Here is a 14,970-nt window from a genome sequence, read left to right as displayed (position 1 = left end):
CTGTGTTTGTGGATTACGGGAGGTAGGGAAGTGCTTGATACCCTGATTTGCTGTGGGAAATAGAGCTATTTTAGAAATATTTTCAGGTTGCCTGGGAAGCATAAGCAAACATCACACCAATCAGGCCCCAGTGTAAGCACTGCATGAGTCTCTGTGGCGCAATCGGTTAGCGCGTTTGGCTGTTAACCGAAAGGTTGGTGGTTCAAGCCCACCCAGGGACGATGCATTTTGGCTCAAAAATTCAGCATGACCAACTATGAACTTCTGTTTACCTCTCGCAGGTCTCGTCTGCTGACGTCCAAAAAATCCAATAAACTGTAAGCAATTCTTCTCGCTTGCTTTAGTTTTTCAAAACTTGCCATTCAATTCATAAACATCAAGACTTCATGGGAAGGGTTTGGCTGCAGCATTCGAAGGAAGTTATCCTAGCCAGTCTACCTAAAGAAGCAAAAGACGCTGCTGTTTTTGGCACAAAGACACAGAGTGTTCCACTCAGTAAACCTGAGTCATTTCTCCCGTGTTTTCTGGGTTCAGCCTACTGTCCCCTTTTAACACAAGTGCGCAACTGTGGCTTTCTCCTCATAGCAAGTTATGCCTACACAGAGGACATTTGGTGCACTGTTGATGGGCTCTGTCCTCTACTAAATCCCCTGTGTTTGTGGATTAGGGGAGGTAGGGAAGTGCTTGATACCCTGATTTGCTGTGGGAAAAAGAGCTATTTTAGAAATATTTTCAGGTTGCCTGGGAAGCATAAGCAAACAGCACACCAATCAGGCCCCAGTGTAAGCACTGCATGAGTCTCTGTGGCGCAATCGGTTAGCGCGTTCGGCTGTTAACCGAAAGGTTGGTGGTTCAAGCCCACCCAGGGACGGTGCATTTTGGCTCAAAAATTCAGCGTGACCAACTATGGACTTCTGTTTACCTCTCGCAGGTCTCGTCTGCTGACGTCCAAAAAATCCAATAAACTGCAAGCAATTCTTCTCGCTTGCTTTAGTTTTTCAAAACTTGCCATTCAATTCATAAACATCAAGACTTCATGGGAAGGGTTTGGCTGCAGCGTGTACTGATGCACAGAAGGAAGCTATCCTAGCCAGTCTACTTAAAGAAGCAATGAGGCTCTGCAGGTCCATGCACGTCTCCTACCTTTATTCTGTCATCAGACACACCAGGTGGATTGCCACAAGGACCTCATGGCGCATTGGTAGCGCGTCTGACTCCAGATCAGAAGGTTGCGTGTTCAAATCACGTCGGGGTCATACTTCCTTTTCCCACTCTGAAATACAAAATTGCTCTTCAGTATCTCGTTATTTCAACCTGACTGCATCTTTGTGCTCTGGGCCTAGTTGTTCTGGCGTTTCGAATGTAAACTTTGCAGCACGGAAGTATCATATTGACAGACACCCATGAAGGACATGGTCAAACTTTAAAGCAGGCCAATCTCTATGTTTTACTGGATGCAGCAAAAGTATTTCCTCTTTATCATCTCTTCATGTGGGCCTGACTGATGTGCAGTTTTGTGTACGCTACGTGGGCTTTGTAAAGCATACCTCTGCCATTTGCATGGCCTCCTAGCGCTGTCAATATTTTCGTGTAATCGCTGAATGCTGCACTGTCCTGGGAACTCTAGGTGTGACTAAAGGATATATGCTGGGGCCCCGAAAGGGGGTCGGCAGTCTCGTGGCAATGCCCATCACTTTGCAGTTTGGGTTTGTGAGTTCAGGTACCGGTCTGGTGTCGGAAACCTGTAAGCGCCCTCCCAATCAACTGTCGGTCCTGGATTGTGAGGATTTCCCCTTATACTGGTCTCAGTAGACACATTTCCATTTTACTTTTTCACTCTCGCATTGCCTATTTCTCTCTCTCTCATAGATACATTATAGACAAGAGAGACATTGTCAGCGAGAGGGTTGCACAGCACCTTCCCCCATTTCCCTAAGTGCATTGCATGGGGCTCTGGGAGGCGTGCACATTTGTCTGAAACACAAAGATCCACTGGCAATAAAAGGCGTAGGACCCCAGTTCGCATTTCTTAGAATTTGAGGAGGCACTCAGAGTTGTCTCGGGCGTGACTGTACCTTTCATAGGAGATGTGCTAATCCCCAAACCCTCTTCCTTTGTCCCAGTAATCTGTCCTAGGGCCTCTAGCAAGTTGTTTTCTGAAACAAAGCTTACCTGAACATCCTGTAAAATTGGTAACTTTTCAGTAGCAGTACAGTGCAGTATATAGCATTCCTATTGCGCACAGCATCTAGATCCAAAAATTGCTTACTCTACCCCAGAAATTAGAATTCACCCAGTCAAACAGAGGGATCTATAAAGATCATGGCAAGTAGTTAACATAAGCTACTTCCCCCAAGTTCTCTTGGTGCACTCTGCTGCCCTCTTTTAACAGAAGAATGCCACTGCAGGTCTTGCTTCTCAGCAAGGTACCTACATATAGAAACCTTGGTGCACTCTTGCTAAATCTGCTGGAATGTGTCTTCTATTGTGCCCAAGGTGGTTGTGTATTTGGGGACTCAGGGAAGCAAGGGAGCAGTCTAATGCACTGCAGTGCTAAGAGAGGCATGCCTTTTTCAGAAAAAAGTTCAGGTTTTCTGCCAATCAGAAAAAAATAGCAATGCAATCAGGCCAAAGGCAGAACACACATGCCAGTGTGTCTCTGTGGCACAATTGGTTAGCGCGTTCGGCTGTTAACCGAAAAGACGCTGCTGTTTTTGGCACAAAGACACAGAGTGTTCCACTCAGTAAACCTGAGTCATTTCTCCCGTGTTCTCTGGGTTCAGCCTACTGTCCCCTTTTAACACAAGTGCGCAACTGTGGCTTTCTCCTCATAGCAAGTTATGCCTACACAGAGGACATTTGGTGCACTGTTGATGGGCTCTGTCCTCTACTAAATCCCCTGTGTTTGTGGATTAGGGGAGGTAGGGAAGTGCTTGATACCCTGATTTGCTGTGGGAAATAGAGCTATTTTAGAAATATTTTCAGGTTGCCTGGGAAGCATAAGCAAACAGCACACCAATCAGGCCCCAGTGTAAGCACTGCATGAGTCTCTGTGGCGCAATCGGTTAGCGCGTTCGGTTGTTAACCGAAAGGTTGGTGGTTCAAGCCCACCCAGGGACGATGCATTTTGGCTCAAAAATTCAGCATGACCAACTATGAACTTCTGTTTACCTCTCGCAGGTCTCGTCTGCTGACGTCCAAAAAATCCAATAAACTGCAAGCAATTCTTCTCGCTTGCTTTAGTTTTTCAAAACTTGCCATTCAATTCATAAACATCAAGACTTCATGGGAAGGGTTTGGCTGCAGCGTGTACTGATGCACAGAAGGAAGCTATCCTAGCCAGTCTACTTAAAGAAGCAATGAGGCTCTGCAGGTCCATGTACGTCTCCTACCTTTATTCTGTCATCAGACACACCAGGTGGATTTCCACAAGGACCTCGTGGCGCAATGGTAGCGCGTCTGACTCCAGATCAGAAGGTTTCGTGTTCAAATCACGTCGGGGTCATACTTCCTTTTCCCACTCTGAAATACAAAATTGCTCTTCAGTATCTCGTTATTTCAACCTGACTGCATCTTTGTGCTCTGGGCCTAGTTGTTCTGGCGTTTCGAATGTAAGCTTTGCAGCAGGGAAGTATCATATTGACAGACACCCATGAAGGACATGGTCAACCTTTAAAGCAGGCCAATCTCTATGTTTTACTGGATGCAGCAGAAGTATTTCCTCTTTACCATCTCTTCAAGTGGGCCTGACTGATGTGCTGTTTTGTGCACGCTACGTGGGCTTTGTAAAGCATACCTCTGCCATTTGCATGGCCTCCTAGCGCTGTCAATATTTTCGTGTAATCGCTGAATGCTGCACTGTCCTGGGAACTCTAGGTGTGACTAAAGGATATATGTTGGGGCCCCGAAAGGGGGTCGGCAGTCTAGTGGCAATGGGCATCACTTTGCAGTTTGGGTTTGTGAGTTCAGGTACCGGTCTAGTGTCGGAAACCTGTAAGCGCCCTCCCAATCAACTGTCGGTCCTGGATTGTGAGGATTTCCCCTTATACTGGTCTCAGTAGACACATTTCCATTTTACTTTTTCACTCTCGCATTGCCTATTTCTCTCTCTCTCATAGTTACATTATAGACAAGAGAGACATTGTCAGCGAGAGGGCTTCACAGCACCTTCCCCCCTTTCCCTAAGTGCATTGCAAGGGGCTCTGGGAGGTGTGCACATTTGTCTGAAACACAAAGATCCACTGGCAATAAAAAGCGTAGGACCCCAGTTCGCATTTCTTAGAATTTGAGGAGGCACTCAGAGTTGTCTCGGGCGTGACTGTACCTTTCATAGGAGATGTGCTAATCCCCAAACCCTCTTCCTTTGTCCCAGTAATCTGTCCTAGGGCCTCTAGCAAGTTGTTTTCTGAAACAAAGCTTACCTGAACATCCTGTAAAATTGGTAACTTTTCAGTAGCAGTACAGTGCAGTATATAGCATTCCTGTTGCGCACAGCATCTAGATCCAAAAATTGCTTACTCTACCCCAGAAATTAGAATTCACCCAGTCAAACAGAGGGATCTATAAAGAGCATGGCAAGTAGTTAACATAAACTACTTCCCCCAAGTTCTCTTGGTGCACTCTGCTGCCCTCTTTTAACAGAAGAATGCAACTGCAGGTCTTGCTTCTCAGCAAGGTACCTACATATAGAAACCTTGGTGCACTCTTGCTAAATCTGCTGGAATGTGTCTTCTATTGTGCCCAAGGTGGTTGTGTATTTGGGGACTCAGGGAAGCAAGGGAGCAGCCTAATGCACTGCAGTGCTAAGAGAGGCATGCCTTTTTCTGAAAAAAGTTCAGGTTTTCTGCCAATCAGAAAAAAATAGCAATGCAATCAGGCCAAAGGCAGAACACACATGCCAGTGAGTCTCTGTGGCACAATTGGTTAGCGCGTTCGGCTGTTAACCGAAAAGACGCTGCTGTTTTTGGCACAAAGACACAGAGTGTTCCACTCAGTAAACCTGAGTCATTTCTCCCGTGTTCTCTGGGTTCAGCCTACTGTCCCCTTTTAACACAAGTGCGCAACTGTGGCTTTCTCCTCATAGCAAGTTATGCCTACACAGAGGACATTTGGTGCACTGTTGATGGGCTCTGTCCTCTACTAAATCCCCTGTGTTTGTGGATTAGGGGAGGTAGGGAAGTGCTTGATACCCTGATTTGCTGTGGGAAATAGAGCTATTTTAGAAATATTTTCAGGTTGCCTGGGAAGCATAAGCAAACAGCACACCAATCAGGCCCCAGTGTAAGCACTGCATGAGTCTCTGTGGCGCAATCGGTTAGCGCGTTCCACCCAGGGACGATGCATTTTGGCTCAAAAATTCAGCATGACCAACTATGAACTTCTGTTTACCTCTCGCAGGTCTCGTCTGCTGACGTCCAAAAAATCCAATAAACTGCAAGCAATTCTTCTCGCTTGCTTTAGTTTTTCAAAACTTGCCATTCAATTCATAAACATCAAGACTTCATGGGAAGGGTTTGGCTGCAGCGTGTACTGATGCACAGAAGGAAGCTATCCTAGCCAGTCTACTTAAAGAAGCAATGAGGCTCTGCAGGTCCATGCACGTCTCCTACCTTTATTCTGTCATCAGACACACCAGGTGGACTGCCTCTAGGACCTCGTGGCGCAATGGTAGCGTGTCTGACTCCAGATCAGAAGGTTGCGTGTTCAAATCACGTCGGGGTCATATTTGCTTTTCCCACTCTGAAATACAAAATTGCTCTTCAGTATCTCGTTATTTCAACCTGACTGCATCTTTGTGCTCTGGGCCTAGTTGTTCTGGCGTTTCGAATGTAAGCTTTGCAGCAGGGAAGTATCATATTGACAGACACCCATGAAGGACATGGTCAACCTTTAAAGCAGGCCAATCTCTATGTTTTACTGGATGCAGCAGAAGTATTTCCTCTTTACCATCTCTTCAAGTGGGCCTGACTGATGTGCTGTTTTGTGCACGCTACGTGGGCTTTGTAAAGCATACCTCTGCCATTTGCATGGCCTCCTAGCGCTGTCAATATTTTCGTGTAATTGCTGAATGCTGCACTGTCCTGGGAACTCTAGGTGTGACTAAAGGATATATGCTGGGGCCCCGAAAGGGGGTCGGCAGTCTAGTGGCAATGCCCATCACTTTGCAGTTTGGGTTTGTGAGTTCAGGTACCGGTCTGGTGTCGGAAACCTGTAAGCGCCCTCCCAATCAACTGTCGGTCCTGGATTGTGAGGATTTCCCCTTATACTGGTCTCAGTAGACACATTTCCATTTTACTTTTTCACTCTCGCATTGCCTATTTCTCTCTCTCTCATAGATACATTATAGACAAGAGAGACATTGTCAGCGAGAGGGCTTCACAGCACCTTCCCCCATTTCCCTAAGTGCATTGCAAGGGGCTCTGTGAGGCGTGCACATTTGTCTGAAACACAAAGATCCACTGGCAATAAAAAGCGTAGGTCCCTAGTTTGCATTTCTTAGAATTTGAGGTGACACTCAGAGTTGTCTCGGGCGTGACTGTACCTTTCATAGGGGATGTGCTAATCCCCAAACCCTCTTCCTTTGTCCCAGTAATCTGTCTTAGTGCCTCTAGCAAGTTGTTTTCTGAAACAAAGCTTACCTGAACATCCTGTAAAATTGGTAACTTTTCAGTAGCAGTACAGTGCAGTATATAGCATTCCTGTTGCGCACAGCATCTAGATCCAAAAATTGCTTACTCTACCCCAGAAATTAGAATTCACCCAGTCAAACAGAGGGATCTATAAAGAGCATGGCAAGTAGTTAACATAAGCTACTTCCCCCAAGTTCTCTTGGTGCACTCTGCTGCCCTCTTTTAACAGAAGAATGCAACTGCAGGTCTTGCTTCTCAGCACGGTACCTACATATAGAATCCTTGGTGCACTCTTGCTAAATCTGCTGGAATGTGTCTTCTATTGTGCCCAGGGTGGTTGTGTATTTGGGGACTCAGGGAAGCAAGGGAGCAGTCTAATGCACTGCAGTGCTAAGAGAGGCATGCCTTTTTCAGAAAAAAGTTCAGGTTTTCTGCCAATCAGAAAAAAATAGCAATGCAATCAGGCCAAAGGCAGAACACACATGCCAGTGAGTCTCTGTGGCGCAATTGGTTAGCGCGTTCGGCTGTTAACCGAAAAGACGCTGCTGTTTTTGGCACAAAGACACAGAGTGTTCCACTCAGTAAACCTGAGTCATTTCTCCTGTGTTCTCTGGGTTCAGCCTACTGTCCCCTTTTAACACAAGTGCGCAACTGTGGCTTTCTCCTCATAGCAAGTTATGCCTATACAGAGGACATTTGGTGCACTGTTGATGGGCTCTGTCCTCTACTAAATCCCCTCTGTTTGTGGATTACTGGAGGTAGGGAAGTGCTTGATACCCTGATTTGCTGTGGGAAAAAGAGCTATTTTAGAAATATTTTCAGGTTGCCTGGGAAGCATAAGCAAACAGCACACCAATCAGGCCCCAGTGTAAGCACTGCATGAGTCTCTGTGGCGCAATCGGTTAGCGCGTTCGGCTGTTAACCGAAAGGTTGGTGGTTCAAGCCCACCCAGGGACGATGCATTTTGGCTCAAAAATTCAGCATGACCAACTATGAACTTCTGTTTACCTCTCGCAGGTCTCGTCTGCTGACGTCCAAAAAATCCAATAAACTGCAAGCAATTCTTCTCGCTTGCTTTAGTTTTTCAAAACTTGCCATTCAATTCATAAACATCAAGACTTCATGGGAAGGGTTTGGCTGCAGCGTGTACTGATGCACAGAAGGAAGCTATCCTAGCCAGTCTACTTAAAGAAGCAATGAGGCTCTGCAGGTCCATGTACGTCTCCTACCTTTATTCTGTCATCAGACACACCAGGTGGATTTCCACAAGGACCTCGTGGCGCAATGGTAGCGCGTCTGACTCCAGATCAGAAGGTTTCGTGTTCAAATCACGTCGGGGTCATACTTCCTTTTCCCACTCTGAAATACAAAATTGCTCTTCAGTATCTCGTTATTTCAACCTGACTGCATCTTTGTGCTCTGGGCCTAGTTGTTCTGGCGTTTCGAATGTAAGCTTTGCAGCAGGGAAGTATCATATTGACAGACACCCATGAAGGACATGGTCAACCTTTAAAGCAGGCCAATCTCTATGTTTTACTGGATGCAGCAGAAGTATTTCCTCTTTACCATCTCTTCAAGTGGGCCTGACTGATGTGCTGTTTTGTGCACGCTACGTGGGCTTTGTAAAGCATACCTCTGCCATTTGCATGGCCTCCTAGCGCTGTCAATATTTTCGTGTAATCGCTGAATGCTGCACTGTCCTGGGAACTCTAGGTGTGACTAAAGGATATATGTTGGGGCCCCGAAAGGGGGTCGGCAGTCTAGTGGCAATGGGCATCACTTTGCAGTTTGGGTTTGTGAGTTCAGGTACCGGTCTGGTGTCGGAAACCTGTAAGCGCCGTCCCAATCAACTGTCGGTCCTGGATTGTGAGGATTTCCCCTTATACTGGTCTCAGTAGACACATTTCCATTTTACTTTTTCACTCTCGCATTGCCTATTTCTCTCTCTCTCATAGTTACATTATAGACAAGAGAGACATTGTCAGCGAGAGGGCTTCACAGCACCTTCCCCCCTTTCCCTAAGTGCATTGCAAGGGGCTCTGGGAGGCGTGCACATTTGTCTGAAACACAAAGATCCACTGGCAATAAAAAGCGTAGGACCCCAGTTCGCATTTCTTAGAATTTGAGGAGGCACTCAGAGTTGTCTCGGGCGTGACTGTACCTTTCATAGGAGATGTGCTAATCCCCAAACCCTCTTCCTTTGTCCCAGTAATCTGTCCTAGGGCCTCTAGCAAGTTGTTTTCTGAAACAAAGCTTACCTGAACATCCTGTAAAATTGGTAACTTTTCAGTAGCAGTACAGTGCAGTATATAGCATTCCTGTTGCGCACAGCATCTAGATCCAAAAATTGCTTACTCTACCCCAGAAATTAGAATTCACCCAGTCAAACAGAGGGATCTATAAAGATCATGGCAAGTAGTTAACATAAACTACTTCCCCCAAGTTCTCTTGGTGCACTCTGCTGCCCTCTTTTAACAGAAGAATGCAACTGCAGGTCTTGCTTCTCAGCAAGGTACCTACATATAGAAACCTTGGTGCACTCTTGCTAAATCTGCTGGAATGTGTCTTCTATTGTGCCCAAGGTGGTTGTGTATTTGGGGACTCAGGGAAGCAAGGGAGCAGCCTAATGCACTGCAGTGCTAAGAGAGGCATGCCTTTTTCTGAAAAAAGTTCAGGTTTTCTGCCAATCAGAAAAAAATAGCAATGCAATCAGGCCAAAGGCAGAACACACATGCCAGTGAGTCTCTGTGGCACAATTGGTTAGCGCGTTCGGCTGTTAACCGAAAAGACGCTGCTGTTTTTGGCACAAAGACACAGAGTGTTCCACTCAGTAAACCTGAGTCATTTCTCCCGTGTTCTCTGGGTTCAGCCTACTGTCCCCTTTTAACACAAGTGCGCAACTGTGGCTTTCTCCTCATAGCAAGTTATGCCTACACAGAGGACATTTGGTGCACTGTTGATGGGCTCTGTCCTCTACTAAATCCCCTGTGTTTGTGGATTAGGGGAGGTAGGGAAGTGCTTGATACCCTGATTTGCTGTGGGAAATAGAGCTATTTTAGAAATATTTTCAGGTTGCCTGGGAAGCATAAGCAAACAGCACACCAATCAGGCCCCAGTGTAAGCACTGCATGAGTCTCTGTGGCGCAATCGGTTAGCGCGTTCTGCTGTTAACCGAAAGGTTGGTGGTTCAAGCCCACCCAGGGACGATGCATTTTGGCTCAAAAATTCAGCATGACCAACTATGAACTTCTGTTTATCTCTCGCAGGTCTCGTCTGCTGACGTCCAAAAAATCCAATAAACTGTAAGCAATTCTTCTCGCTTGCTTTAGTTTTTCAAAACTTGCCATTCAATTCATAAACATCAAGACTTCATGGGAAGGGTTTGGCTGCAGCGTGTACTGATGCACAGAAGGAAGCTATCCTAGCCAGTCTACTTAAAGAAGCAATGAGGCTCTGCAGGTGCATGTACGTCTCCTACCTTTATTCTGTCATCAGACACACCAGGTGGACTGCCGCAAGGACCTCGTGGCGCAATGGTAGCGCGTCTGACTCCAGATCAGAAAGTTGTGTGTTCAAATCACGTCGGGGTCATACTTCCTTTTCCCTCTCTGAAATACAAAATTGCTCTTCAGTATCTCGTTATTTCAACCTGACTGCATCTTTGTGCTCTGGGCCTAGTGGTTCTGGCGTTTCGTATGTAAGCTTTACAGCAGGGAAGTATCATATTGACAGACACCCATGAAGGACATGGTCAACCTTTAAAGCAGGCCAATCTCTATGTTTTACTGGATGCAGCAGAAGTATTTTCTCTTTACCATCTCTTCAAGTGGGCCTGACTGATGTGCTGTTTTGTGCACGCTACGTGGGCTTTGTAAAGCATACCTCTGCCATTTGCATGGCCTCCTAGCGCTGTCAATATTTTCGTGTAATCGCTGAATGCTGCACTGTCCTGGGAACTCTAGGTGTGACTAAAGGATATATGTTGGGGCCCCGAAAGGGGGTCGGCAGTCTATTGGCAATGCCCATCACTTTGCAGTTTGGGTTTGTGAGTTCAGGTACCGGTCTGGTGTCGGAAACCTGTAAGCGCCCTCCCAATCACCTGTCGGTCCTGGATTGTGAGGATTTCCCCTTATACTGGTCTCAGTAGACACATTTCCATTTTACTTTTTCACTCTCGCATTGCCTATTTCTCTCTCTCTCATAGTTACATTATAGACAAGAGAGACATTGTCAGCGAGAGGGCTTCACAGCACCTTCCCCCATTTCCCTAAGTGCATTGCAAGGGGCTCTGGGAGGCGTGCACATTTGTCTGAAACACAAAGATCCACTGGCAATAAAAAGCGTAGGTCCCTAGTTTGCATTTCTTAGAATTTGAGGTGACACTCAGAGTTGTCTCGGGCGTGACTGTACCTTTCATAGGAGATGTGCTAATCCCCAAACCCTCTTCCTTTGTCCCAGTAATCTGTTTTAGTGCCTCTAGCAAGTTGTTTTCTGAAACAAAGCTTACCTGAACATCCTGTAAAATTGGTAACTTTTCAGTAGCAGTAAAGTGCAGTATATAGCATTCCTGTTGCGCACAGCATCTAGATCCAAAAATTGCTTACTCTACCCCAGAAATTAGAATTCACCCAGTCAAACAGAGGGATCTATAAAGAGCATGGCAAGTAGTTAACATAAGCTACTTCCCCCAAGTTCTCTTGGTGCACTCTGCTGCCCTCTTTTAACAGAAGAATGCAACTGCAGGTCTTGCTTCTCAGCAAGGTACCTACATATAGAATCCTTGGTGCACTCTTGCTAAATCTGCTGGAATGTGTCTTCTATTGTGCCCAAGGTGGTTGTGTATTTGGGGACTCAGGGAAGCAAGGGAGCAGTCTAATGCACTGCAGTGCTAAGAGAGGCATGCCTTTTTCAGAAAAAAGTTCAGGTTTTCTGCCAATCAGAAAAAAATAGCAATGCAATCAGGCCAAAGGCAGAACACACATGCCAGTGAGTCTCTGTGGCGCAATTGGTTAGCGCGTTCGGCTGTTAACCGAAAAGACGCTGCTGTTTTGGGCACAAAGACACAGAGTGTTCCACTCAGTAAACCTGAGTCATTTCTCCCGTGTTCTCTGGGTTCAGCCTACTGTCCCCTTTTAACACAAGTGCGCAACTGTGGCTTTCTCCTCATAGCAAGTTATGCCTACACAGAGGGCATTTGGTGCACTGTTGATGGGCTCTGTCCTCTACTAAATCCCCTGTGTTTGTGGATTAGGGGAGGTAGGGAAGTGCTTGATACCCTGATTTGCTGTGGGAAAAAGAGCTATTTTAGAAATATTTTCAGGTTGCCTGGGAAGCATAAGCAAACAGCACACCAATCAGGCCCCTGTGTAAAAACTGCATGAGTCTCTGTGGCCCAATCGGTTAGCGCGTTCGGCTGTTAACCGAAAGGTTGGTGGTTCAAGCCCACCCAGAGACGGTGCATTTTGGCTCAAAAATTCAGCGTGACCAACTATGGACTTCTGTTTACCTCTCGCAGGTCTCGTCTGCTGACGTCCAAAAAATCCAATAAACTGCAAGCAATTATTCTCGCTTGCTTTAGTTTTTCAAAACTTGCCATTCAATTCATAAACATCAAGACTTCATGGGAAGGGTTTGGCTGCAGCGTGTACTGATGCACAGAAGGAAGCTATCCTAGCCAGTCTACTTAAAGAAGCAATGAGGCTCTGCGGGTGCATGTACGTCTCCTACCTTTATTCTGTCATCAGACACACCAGGTGGATTGCCACAAGGACCTCGTGGCGCAATGGTAGCGCGTCTGACTCCAGATCAGAAGGTTGCGTGTTCAAATCACGTCGGGGTCATACTTGCTTTTCCCACTCTGAAATATAAAATTGCTCTTCAGTATCTCGTTATTTCAACCTGACTGCATCTTTGTGCTCTGGGCCTAGTTGTTCTGGCGTTTCGGATGTAAACTTTGCAGCAGGGAAGTATCATATTGACAGACACCCTTGAAGGACATGGTCAACCTTTAAAGCAGGCCAATCTCTATGTTTTACTGGATGCAGCAGAAGTATTTCCTCTTTACCATCTCTTCAAGTGGGCCTGACTGATGTGCTGTTTTGTGCACGCTACGTGGGCTTTGTTAAGCATACCTCTGCCATTTGCATGGCCTCCTAGCGCTGTCAATATTTTCGTGTAATCGCTGAATGCTGCACTGTCCTGGGAACTCTAGGTGTGACTAAAGGAAATATGCTGGGGCCCCGAAACGGGGTCGGCAGTCTAGTGGCAATGGGCATCACTTTGCAGTTTGGGTTTGTGAGTTCAGGTACCGGTCTGGTGTCAGAAAACTGTAAGCGCCCTCCCAATCAACTGTCGGTCCTGGATTGTGAGGATTTCCCCTTATACTGGTCTCAGTAGACACATTTCCATTTTACTTTTTCACTCTCGCATTGCCTATTTCTCTCTCTCTCATAGATACATTATAGACAAGAGAGACATTGTCAGCGAGAGGGCTTCACAGCACCTTCCCCCATTTCCCTAAGTGCATTGCAAGGGGCTCTAGGAGGCGTGCACATTTGTCTGAAACACAAAGATCCACTGGCAATAAAAAGCGTAGGTCCCTAGTTTGCATTTCTTAGAATTTGAGGTGACACTCAGAGTTGTCTCGGGCGTGACTGTACCTTTCATTGGAGATGTGCTAATCCCCAAACCCTCTTCCTTTGTCCCAGTAATCTGTCCTAGGACCTCTAGCAAGTTGTTTTCTGAAACAAAGCTTACCTGAACATCCTGTAAAATTGGTAACTTTTCAGTAGCAGTACAGTGCAGTATATAGCATTCCTGTTGCGCACAGCATCTAGATCCAAAAATTGCTTACTCTACCCCAGAAATTAGAATTCACCCAGTCAAACAGAGGGATCTATAAAGATCATGGCAAGTAGTTAACATAAGCTACTTCCCCCAAGTTCTCTTGGTGCACTCTGCTGCCCTCTTTTAACAGAAGAATGCAACTGCAGGTCTTGCTTCTCAGCAAGGTACCTACATATAGAAACCTTGGTGCACTCTTGCTAAATCTGCTGGAATGTGTCTTCTATTGTGCCCAAGGTGGTTGTGTATTTGGGGACTCAGGGAAGCAAGGGAGCAGTCTAATGCACTGCAGTGCGAAGAGAGGCATGCCTTTTTCAGAAAAAAGTTCAGGTTTTCTGCCAATCAGAAAAAAATAGCAATGCAATCAGGCCAAAGGCAGAACACACATGCCAGTGAGTCTCTGTGGCACAATTGGTTAGCGCGTTCGGCTGTTAACCGAAAAGACGCTGCTGTTTTTGGCACAAAGAAACAGAGTGTTCCACTCAGTAAACCTGAGTCATTTCTCCCGTGTTCTCTGGGTTCAGCCTACTGTCCCCTTTTAACACAAGTGCGCAACTGTGGCTTTCTCCTCATTGCAAGTTATGCCTACACAGAGGACATTTGGTGCACTGTTGATGGGCTCTGTCCTCTACTAAATCCCCTGTGTTTGTGGATTAGGGGAGGTAGGGAAGTGCTTGATACCCTGATTTGCTGTGGGAAATAGAGCTATTTTAGAAATATTTTCAGGTTGCCTGGGAAGCATAAGCAAACAGCACACCAATCAGGCCCCAGTGTAAGCACTGCATGAGACTCTGTGGCGCAATCGGTTAGCGCGTTCGGCTGTTAACCGAAAGGTTGGTGGTTCAAGCCCACCCAGGGACCATCCATTTTGGCTCAAAAATTCAGCATGACCAACTATGAACTTCTGTTTACCTCTCGCAGGTCTCGTCTGCTGACGTCCAAAAAATCCAATAAACTGTAAGCAATTCTTATCGCTTGCTTTAGTTTTTCAAAACTTGCCATTCAATTCATAAACATCAAGACTTCATGGGAAGGGTTTGGCTGCAGCGTGTACTGATGCACAGAAGGAAGCTATCCTAGCCAGTCTACTTAAAGAAGCAATGAGGCTCTGCAGGTGCATGTACGTCTCCTACCTTTATTCTGTCATCAGACACACCAGGTGGATTGCCACAAGGATCTCGTGGCGCAATGGTAGCGCGTCTGACTCCAGATCAGAAGGTTGCGTGTTCAAATCACGTCGGGGTCATATTTGCTTTTCCCACTCTGAAATACAAAATTGCTCTTCAGTATCTCGTTATTTCAACCTGACTGCATCTTTGTGCTCTGGGCCTAGTTGTTCTGGCGTTTCGAATGTAAGCTTTGCAGCAGGGAAGTATCATATTGACAGACACCCATGAAGGACATGGTCAACCTTTAAAGCAGGCCAATCTCTATGTTTTACTGGATGCAGCAGAAGTATTTCCTCTTTACCATCTCTTCAAGTGGGCCTGACTGATGT

General features: G+C 46.2%; 12 non-coding genes across 12 annotated transcripts; all 12 read left to right on the top strand.

Moving 5' to 3' along the window:
• Nucleotides 1-147: 147 nt before the first annotated feature.
• TRNAN-GUU (transfer RNA asparagine (anticodon GUU)) lies at nucleotides 148-221 on the top strand. Its single transcript has one exon. It is a non-coding gene; the product is annotated as a tRNA-Asn (tRNA).
• Nucleotides 222-797: 576 nt separating this feature from the next.
• Nucleotides 798-871, top strand: TRNAN-GUU (transfer RNA asparagine (anticodon GUU)). The gene has a single exon. It is a non-coding gene; the product is annotated as a tRNA-Asn (tRNA).
• A 313-nt stretch (nucleotides 872-1,184) lies between these two features.
• Nucleotides 1,185-1,256, top strand: TRNAW-CCA (transfer RNA tryptophan (anticodon CCA)). The gene has a single exon. It is a non-coding gene; the product is annotated as a tRNA-Trp (tRNA).
• Nucleotides 1,257-3,046: 1,790 nt separating this feature from the next.
• TRNAN-GUU (transfer RNA asparagine (anticodon GUU)) lies at nucleotides 3,047-3,120 on the top strand. The gene has a single exon. It is a non-coding gene; the product is annotated as a tRNA-Asn (tRNA).
• A 313-nt stretch (nucleotides 3,121-3,433) lies between these two features.
• On the top strand, nucleotides 3,434-3,505 carry TRNAW-CCA (transfer RNA tryptophan (anticodon CCA)). Its single transcript has one exon. It is a non-coding gene; the product is annotated as a tRNA-Trp (tRNA).
• A 2,145-nt stretch (nucleotides 3,506-5,650) lies between these two features.
• TRNAW-CCA (transfer RNA tryptophan (anticodon CCA)) lies at nucleotides 5,651-5,722 on the top strand. The gene has a single exon. It is a non-coding gene; the product is annotated as a tRNA-Trp (tRNA).
• Nucleotides 5,723-7,512: 1,790 nt separating this feature from the next.
• On the top strand, nucleotides 7,513-7,586 carry TRNAN-GUU (transfer RNA asparagine (anticodon GUU)). Its single transcript has one exon. It is a non-coding gene; the product is annotated as a tRNA-Asn (tRNA).
• A 313-nt stretch (nucleotides 7,587-7,899) lies between these two features.
• TRNAW-CCA (transfer RNA tryptophan (anticodon CCA)) lies at nucleotides 7,900-7,971 on the top strand. Its single transcript has one exon. It is a non-coding gene; the product is annotated as a tRNA-Trp (tRNA).
• Nucleotides 7,972-10,148: 2,177 nt separating this feature from the next.
• TRNAW-CCA (transfer RNA tryptophan (anticodon CCA)) lies at nucleotides 10,149-10,220 on the top strand. The gene has a single exon. It is a non-coding gene; the product is annotated as a tRNA-Trp (tRNA).
• A 2,177-nt stretch (nucleotides 10,221-12,397) lies between these two features.
• TRNAW-CCA (transfer RNA tryptophan (anticodon CCA)) lies at nucleotides 12,398-12,469 on the top strand. Its single transcript has one exon. It is a non-coding gene; the product is annotated as a tRNA-Trp (tRNA).
• A 1,790-nt stretch (nucleotides 12,470-14,259) lies between these two features.
• Nucleotides 14,260-14,334, top strand: TRNAN-GUU (transfer RNA asparagine (anticodon GUU)). The gene has a single exon. It is a non-coding gene; the product is annotated as a tRNA-Asn (tRNA).
• Nucleotides 14,335-14,646: 312 nt separating this feature from the next.
• TRNAW-CCA (transfer RNA tryptophan (anticodon CCA)) lies at nucleotides 14,647-14,718 on the top strand. Its single transcript has one exon. It is a non-coding gene; the product is annotated as a tRNA-Trp (tRNA).
• The last annotated feature ends 252 nt before the right edge of the window (nucleotides 14,719-14,970 follow it).

This window comes from Ambystoma mexicanum, chromosome 11 (assembly GCF_040938575.1).
Source record: "Ambystoma mexicanum isolate Mex_15411 chromosome 11, UKY_AmexF1_1, whole genome shotgun sequence".
In the NCBI taxonomy this organism is placed as follows: domain Eukaryota; kingdom Metazoa; phylum Chordata; class Amphibia; order Caudata; family Ambystomatidae; genus Ambystoma; species Ambystoma mexicanum.
This window is presented reverse-complemented; position numbering and strand designations above follow the sequence as displayed.